The following is an 8,832-nucleotide window of genomic DNA, read 5'->3' as shown; positions in this document are numbered from 1 at the left end:
TTAAAATCCTCCTTAATCCGAACTCCGTGCCCGCAGCTACACACGGCACGGAGTAGGTAGTTCTAATTAAAGATCCTAATTCCATGAAGAGTAACGGTAGTTCGAATTAGGATCTTTAATTTGAACTACCTAGTCCATGCCGCATGTAGCCGCGGGCACGGAGTTTGGAGTAAGGGGGATTTAAAAATGGTGGTGCCAGGGAACATGCAAATGAAGCCCGGGATATTTAAATCTCGGGCTTCATTTGCAACTCCGCTTGGCCTCATTACCCTACCGAGCTCGAACTAACGAGCTAGTGCAGATGTACCGTTAGATTATCTCTGTCTTCTGCTGATGATTCCCCCATTGCCTGACTCAGGATAGGAACACATATGGAATTAACTTCCAATCCCAGGGGGAGAAACAGCAAGACTTGTGTTCACTGCAAATGATGGCAAAGACCTGAAAGCCTGCAGGTTAGCCAGAAAAACCTCTCCAGCTTCTATTTTACCTCATCCAGCATGGCACCTCCACACTCCTTCAGGATGATCTTCATCCACAGACCGGCTGCTGTGGCACAGGAGGGGCTAGCAGACAGCATACGATCCAGTATGGCCTCAATAAAATCTGTGGCTTGTTCAGAGGGAAAGTACTTACTAACCACCTGTGGACAGATCAAAAACAGGAAAGATTGCAATGATAGTCGGCTCCAGTACTTTTAAGAAAGGAGGCCTAAGAGCTGTATTGGAAAATAATGTATTCATCAGCAAATTGCTAATTGGGCTCATATCTGGCAAGGCAGTTGCAATTAAAATTTTCTCTGTAATCTTTCTAGCTACCACATCTCTATTCTACACTAATAATATCAGGTTAGATCTTAGGTTGTACAGTTAGCACAACATTGTATGGGACAAACAGGATGTAAATTTCCAGTTTATATTCTATTATGTACATGACATCTTTTCACAAAATATAAAAATATGCAAAGAGATGCATGCACACAAATATAGGTTCAGGTAAACACACAAGGTGCCAAGACTGGTTTCTCAGCTTGATGTCCCGCTCACATATTTTCCCCCTGGATGGATGGATGGATGGATGGATGGATGGATGGATGTGCGCGCGCACATGCATGGGCATGTTCATGCAACTGTCTGGAATCTGTTTGTTTTTTACATGGCATTCATAGCATATACCTATGAAAAGCATGTTACTGATTACCCATGAATGCCTCACTCCCATAGCTCGCTCCAAGTGTGGAAAGACATCACAAAAGCATAAAACAATCATAGAATCATAGAATACTAGGACTGGAAGGGACCTTGAGAGTTCATCGAGTCCAATCCCCTGCCCTCATGGCAGGATCAAATACTGTCTAGACCATCCCTGATAGACATTTATCTAACCTACTCTTAAATATCTCCAGAAATGGAGATTCCACAACCTCCCTGGGCAATTTATTCCAGTGTTTGACTACCCTGACAATTAGGAACTTTTTCCTAATGTCCAATCTAAATCTCCCTTGCTGCAGTTTAAGCCCATTGCTTCTTGTTCTATCCCCATAGGCCAAGATGAACAAGTTTTCTCCCTCCTCCTTATGACACCCTTTTATATATCTGAAAACTGCTATCATGTTCCCCCTCGATCTTCTCTTTTCTAAACTAAACAAACCTAATTCCTTCAGCCTTCCCTCATAGGTCATGTTCTCTAGACCTTTCATCATTCTCGTTGCTCTTCTCTGGACCCTCTCCAATTTCTCCACATCTTTCTTGAAATGCGGTGCTCAGAACTGAACACAATACTCCAATTGAGGCCTAACCAGCGCAGAGTAGAGCGGAAGAATGACTTCTCATGTCTTGCTCACAACACCCCTGTTAATGCATCTCAGAATTATGTTTGCTTTCTTTGCAACGGCATCACACTGCTGACTCATATTCAACTTGTGGTCCACTATAACCCCTAGATCCCTTTCTGCCGTACTCCTTCCCAGACAGTCGCTTCCCATTCTGTATGTATGAAACTGATTGTTCCTTCCTAAGTGGAGAACTTGGCATTTGTCTTAAACTTCATCCTATTTACCTCAGACCATTTCTCCAATTTGTCCAAGTCATTTTGAATTAGTGACCCTATCCTGCAGATTAGTCGCAACCCCTCCCAGCTTGGTATCATCTGCAAACTTAATAAGTGTACTTTCTATATCAATATCTAAATCGTTGATGAAGATATTGAACAAAGCCGGTTCCAAAACAGACCCCTGTGGAACCCCACTTGTTATGCCTTTCCAGCAGGATTGTGAACCATTAATAACTACTCTCTGAGTATGGTTATCCAGCCAGTTATGCACCCACCTTATAGTAGCCCCATCTAAGTTGTATTTACCTGGTTTATTGATAAGAATATCATGCGAGACTGTATCAAATGCCTTACTAAAGTCTAGGTATACCACATCCACCACTTCTCCCTTATCCACAAGACTCGTTATCCTATCAAAGAAAACTATCAGATTGGTTTGACATGATTTGTTCTTTACAAATCCAGGCTGGCTGTTCCCTATCACCTTGCCACTTTCCAAGTGTTTACAGACAATTTCCTTAATTACTTGCTCCATTATCTTCCCAGGCACAGAAGTTAAACTAACTGGTCTGTAGTTTCCTGGGTTGTTCTTATTTCCCTTTTTATAGATGGGCACTAGATTTGCCCTTTTCCAGTCCTCTGGACAAGGGAAAATGAATGGTGCACAGCCACTAGGACAGTCACCTAGTGTTTGTTACCTTAGCCATTTTGGAAGATGCTTGAAACAGAGCCTCAGGGTCTGGAGTTGTTAGTGCCTCACGGAGACAACTCAGCTCCTCCTCTGCTGACCCCAGGTTAGTGCACTGACCTAGGATAGAGAAAAGGAGAAAAAGTATGGCAACATTTAATAAAACTGAACCTCTGATCCATAGATAATCATACAGGAGGATCTATGGGGTATGTTATTACCAGCTGTGTGTGAAATTTTGGCCCCACTAAAGCCAATGACGAAATTCTTGTTGACTTTAACGGAGTCAGAATTTTACCGTCAGGCTATGTCTAGACTGCATCCCTTTTTCGGAAAAGGGATGTAAATTAGACGTATCGCAATTGCTAATGAAGCGGGGATTTCAATCTCCCCTGCTTCATTAGCATAAAAATGGCTGCAGCTTTTTTCGGCACAGAGCTTTGCCGGAGAAAAGCGCCAGTCTAGATGCTGATCTTGCGGAAAATTAAGCCTTTTCCGAAAGATCCCTTATCCCTCCGAAAAAGGGATGTAGTCTAGACGTAGCCCCTATGTCTGAAAGTTAACAGTAATGGCATGTGATTCATTGTGATTTATACAGGATTAAACAGGCACTGTATTCTGTGTGGAGCATCTTTCTCTGTATATCTGGTTTCAGTAGCCACTCTGCTCTCAGTATTTAAATCTAATCTCATAGTCAAGCACAACTCATGTAGATTGATCTGAGGTTCTGATTTGGAGGAGAATCCCTCCACTGAACTCTCATTGTAAAAGAGATGGGGCTGACCAAAAGCTTAGGTAGGAAACCCAGGATCTTCGCTCACTTCTAAATCATGAACTGTCTCTTTAAGGGAAAGCTGTCCTGCTCTGTCATCTCCCTCTCCCCACCCCACTCTGCAGAGCGGGGGCATATGGGCATATGGCGGGGGAGAGAGTGTGTGTCAGACAATGTGTGTGTGTGTGTGTGTGAGAGAGAGAGAGAGAGAGAGGGACATGCTGGCTGCCAGAGAAATCTTAGAAACAGTGCACTGCCTCTTTAGATAGGCACTCCGTTACTCACCATACTTCAGACTGGAGCAGCACTATTGTATGTGTCCCTCTCCCCAAACTCTGCTCTGCAGAGATGATGACAGGGGCAAAGGGGTCACCCTGACTTCTGCACGTCTCCCTGCTCACCTCCCCTCCACACACCACTAGCAGCAGATAGGATGGAGCAAGGTCGGAGAGGGGCAGCTGAACACATGCTGCTGGCATGCTTGCTAATCAGCTGAGCGCTCCAGACAGAAATTCTGGGGAGAAGGGCAGATCTGGCCTGTGTGCTATATTTTGTCCACCCTCTAATATTTGCAGATTATTTATTATTTGTGCAGTTCTCTTCCAGCAATGTACTTACAAGGCCCCAATCGTTCTGTTATATAAGTGTCGCTAACAAGACAGAAAGAATTACAGATGGAAAAAATGGTCATTACAACAATGAAAGAAAGTGAAGAGTTACTTACACCTGCTCATGGTCTCCTCACCTTGTATATTGAGAAGACAGTTGATACAGTCAACCACCCTCTGACGCGATGTTGTAACTGAAGCACAGGTATATGGTGCTAACAGCCCAATCAGAGATCCAATCTGATGAAAAGTTTCCTGAGGCTAATTTTAAAAGAATGAAGAATGAAAGTTCTCCGGCTATACTGGACATTATTTGCCTTCCTTATTGTGAACTCCATTACTGTACCTGGGTACGGCACATTGGAAAACATAATCCTTGTTGTACATGCAAATTGATGGGGTCTAAATTAGCTGTAGCACTCAAGAAAAATCTCAGAGTCATTGTGGATAGTCCTCTAAAAACATCTGTTCAACATGCAGCTGCAGTTAAAAATGCTAATGGTATGTTAGGAACCACTAGGAAAAGGGGGGTATGTCTACACTACCCCGCTAGTTCGAACTAGCGGGGTAATGTATGCATACCGCACTTGCTAATGAAGCCCGGGATTTGAATTTCCCGGGCTTCATTAGCATAAGCGGGGAGCCGCCATTTTTAAATCCCCGCTGCTTCGAACCCCGTGTAGCGCGGCTACACGGGGCTCGAACTAGGTAGTTCGGACTAGGTTCCTACTCCGAACTACCATTACTCCTCGTGAAACGAGGTGTACCGGTAGTTCGGAATAGGCACCCTAGTCCGAACTACCTAGTTCGAGCCCCGTGTAGCCGCGCTACACGGGGTTCGAAGCAGCGGGGATTTAAAAATGGCGGCTCCCCGCTTATGCTAATGAAGCCCGGGAAATTCAAATCCCGGGCTTCATTAGCAAGTGCGGTATGCATACATTACCCCGCTAGTTTGAACTAGCGGGGTAGTGTAGACATACCCGGGATGAATAATAATATGATAAATATCATCATGCCACTGTTTCAAATCCATGGTACACCCACACCTTGAATATTGCAAGCAATTGTAGTCCTCCAACTTAAATAAAGTTAGGTTATAATTGGAAAAAGTTCAGAGAAAAGCAACAAAAATGATATGGGATATGGGACAAGTCATACAAGGAGAAGTTAAAAGGACTGGGACCATTCATCTTAGAAAAGAGATGCTTACAGGTGGGTATGATAGAGCCATATAAGATGATCAGAGATGCATGATATGGGTGTCCCTATATCTCTGACTGCCTGGGGCTGGGACTGGACAACAGGGGAGAGATCACTCAACAATTGCCTTGTTCTGTTTGTTCCCTCTGATGCATGTAACACCCACCACTGTCAGAAGACAGGCTACATGAACCATTTGTCTGGGGGATCCAGAATGGCCATTCATGTTTTATGTTCTTATCTGATTAAATAGAAATAGAAATTCAACTTTAACAGCGATAGAAATGTAGCTGTGTTAGTCTGGGGTAGCTGAAGCAAATGCAGGACAATGTAGCACTTTAAAGACTAACAAGATTTATTTATTTTTATTTTTTTTTAAGATGGTTTATTAGATGATGAGCTTTCGTGGGCCAGACCCACTTCCTCAGATCAGGAAGTGGGTCTGGCCCACGAAAGCTCATCATCTAATAAACCATCTTGTTAGTCTTTAAAGTGCTACATTGTCCTTCATTTTGCTTCAACTTTAACAGCCTGAGAGTATAGGAATGCATCTATGACACTGACACAGCCAACCTATGTGTGACCACAATAACTTAACAAGCGGCACTGCAATTGTATCAAGAGTCTATTTATAAAAAAGATGTGCTTCCTTATACAAGAGCATTTCACTGAAAGATTGTGTTGTCAGAATTTTCACTGACTTGCCCGAGGTCTAAGTAATGTAGGTCGCACTGTCAGATGTAAATATCCAGAATCAGATTCTGGACTCTGTTACACTTGTGTAAATCCAAAATAATGCCACTGAAGTCAGGGGCATTACCCTGGCTTTACACGAATATCACTGATCAGATTCTAGCTCTAATCCTTCAGTCCAGCTGCATCCTTGAGCATCCAAAGCTCCCACTGAAGTCAAGGGGAACAATCAGCATGCCAGAATGGCAGAACTGAGTCCTAAGTGTTAAGAACTCTCCTTACCAGATTTCTGGTGGACACATCAAACTCTCTGAATACATAGGCGACCATACCCCCTGCTGCACAACTCTCCACACTTCCTGAACTGAGCAGCTTCAGGACAAAATGGAGAGCTGCCATCCTCACCTGCAAGGGTAGAGATTATGCACGAGTTATTATTATCTCTTCTGCATGCAATATGAGACAGGATATGAGAGTCCTTTTGCTTTTGCTTTTATCTCTTTGGAATAGTGGCTGAAGTACAAATGATTAACACATCTGTTATGTAAATTCCTTGCAACACTGGCTACAGAAGTACCATGCAAATGCCAGTTTTCACTTTCAGGTGACACTGTAATTAGGAAAAAGGCAGCATTTTCTCCTATAAATGTAAACAAACTTGTTTGTCTTAGTGTCTGGCTGAACAAGAAGTAGGTCTGAATGGACTTGTAGACTCTAAAGTTTTACATTGTTTCGTTACAGTTAACAAAAAATATCTACATTTGTAAGTTGCATTTTCACGCTAAAGAGATTGCTCTACATCACTTCTATGAGATGAATTGAAAAATATTATTTCTTTTGTCATTTTTACAATGCAAATGTTTGTTATAAAAATAATATAAAGTGCATAGTACACACTTGTCATTGTGTTGTAATTGAAATCAATATATTTGAAAATGTAAAAAACCACAAAAATATTTAATACATTTCAATTTTTAATCGCATTAATTTTTAGTTAACTGTGATTAATTGAAACCCTATTAATAATCTCAGCCTAAAAATGTGTCTCATTGCCAGACTCTCCACTGAGTGAAATACTTCCCAGATATTAACAGCAATACCACTATTCCACACACAATCTTACCTTAGCACTCTGATCACTGAGAGCAGATTTCACTGCCTTCACAATCAGAAACTTTCTAACTCTTGTCTCAGGCACTGAAAGATAAGGAGAAGTGTGCAATATAATATATCTTTGTTCCAAACACTCATGCTCCACATTAGAATGTGTCCTGTGCCCTATTTAAGAGTACTCCCAAGCTTCACTCATATACAGAATCAGCGGGGAAAATATAGGACCAGACTCTGATCTCAGTTACACCAGTCTAAGTCTGAAGTATTTCCACTTCTGTAAATAGCACCATCATACTATCCTGATGGAAATATTGTAAGAGAGTTAGACAAATGGAGGTCAGTGAAGTTAGTCTGTGTTTACCACCAGTATAGCAGAATTCGGAATCTATTCTAGAGTGTCTAATACTTATTCAGTCAGGAGTACTATTTTGTTTTTATCTCATTATTATTAACATGCATCCGCCACAAGATTACATTTGTATTTGTACCTTGAAAATATTTTAGGCTACATTCAGCACTTAATTAACCCTGTTGATTTCTGTGTGACCACATGGGAGTAACTTAGAGCAGCACTGGGTCCCTTTAGTGAATTTCCAACCCTCTGGTGGTCATGCATCTAAAAGGGTGTCGCAAGGAGAAGGGAGAAAAATTGTTCTCTTTGGCCTCTGATGATAGGACAAGAAACAATGGGCTTAAATTGCAGCAAGGGAGGTTTAGGTTGGACATTAGGAAAAACGTCCCAACTGTTAGGTTGGTTAAACACTGTGAAAAATTGCCCAGGGAATTTGTGGAATCTCCACCACTGGAGATATTTAAGAGCAGATTGGATAGACACCTATCAGGGGTGATCTAGACAGTGCTTGGTCCTGCCATGAGGGCAGGGGACTGGACTTGATGACCTCTCAAGGTCCCTTCCAGTTCTAATAATCTATGACTATATGACTCGATGTGTTGCAGCAGGGGCAGATGACCGTTTTGCGGGGCCCCGGGCAGCATAATTCCGCGGGGCCCCCCCTTTGCCACGGCGCATGCACAGTGACGCCATGCTCATGCGCGGTGGCACCACGGCGCGTGCGCGGGGCTTTTTGAAGCGCGGGACCCGGGGCGGCCACCCCGCTTGCCCTGCCCTATATCCGCCCCTGTGTTACAGATCCTCTGTGCCCCATTTGCAGAGATGATGAGTATGTTATAGCCCTACCATGCCTGCAAAGCCTTGGTTCTTTAGATCAACCTATAGCAGCTCATGCTTTTAGCTCTGGATGTCCCCAACTCAACCCCCAGCACGATGGCGATGATCGCAGCAGTCACAGTTACTCCTGTGTTACTTACAGTCAGCACCAATAATAGCTGTGAGCAGATTCAGGGATGCCACACGAACAGTCTCATTCTCAATCTTCAGCTGCGAGTGCAGAAATGCTATGAGGTCATCAGGAGAAGAACGGGCTGCAAAGGAAGAAATCACATCCTCACTAACAACTGAAAGCTCATTCTTACTACACCTACAAAAGAAGGAAGTTACAAGGAAACTACTGTGTAATTTGGAGTCTCTTCCCCTACCTAGCAGTAGGATACAATAGCACAGCTCCATTTGATTTTCCATGATGAGCTGCTGAGTTGGAGAACAGATCTGTGGGAAGAAGAGAAGTGATCAAAGGAAAACTAATCAGAACAAGCAACTGAAAAGAAGATGCTCAATTAATTTCTAA

General features: G+C 42.9%; 1 long non-coding RNA gene across 1 annotated transcript; it reads right to left on the bottom strand.

Annotated features, from left to right (window-relative positions):
* Positions 1–494: 494 nt before the first annotated feature.
* On the bottom strand, positions 495–4,487 carry LOC142824396 (uncharacterized). Its single transcript, XR_012899293.1, has 3 exons — positions 4,258–4,487; positions 2,751–2,860; positions 495–643 (listed from the first exon to the last, which is right to left on the bottom strand). It is a non-coding gene; the product is annotated as an uncharacterized LOC142824396 (long non-coding RNA).
* Between the last annotated feature and the right edge of the window lie 4,345 nt (positions 4,488–8,832).

The sequence above is a fragment of the Pelodiscus sinensis genome, unplaced genomic scaffold (assembly GCF_049634645.1).
Source record: "Pelodiscus sinensis isolate JC-2024 unplaced genomic scaffold, ASM4963464v1 ctg114, whole genome shotgun sequence".
NCBI classification, from domain to species: domain Eukaryota; kingdom Metazoa; phylum Chordata; order Testudines; family Trionychidae; genus Pelodiscus; species Pelodiscus sinensis.
The sequence above is the reverse complement of the archived record's forward strand: the minus strand, read 5'-3'. Positions and strand labels throughout refer to the sequence as shown.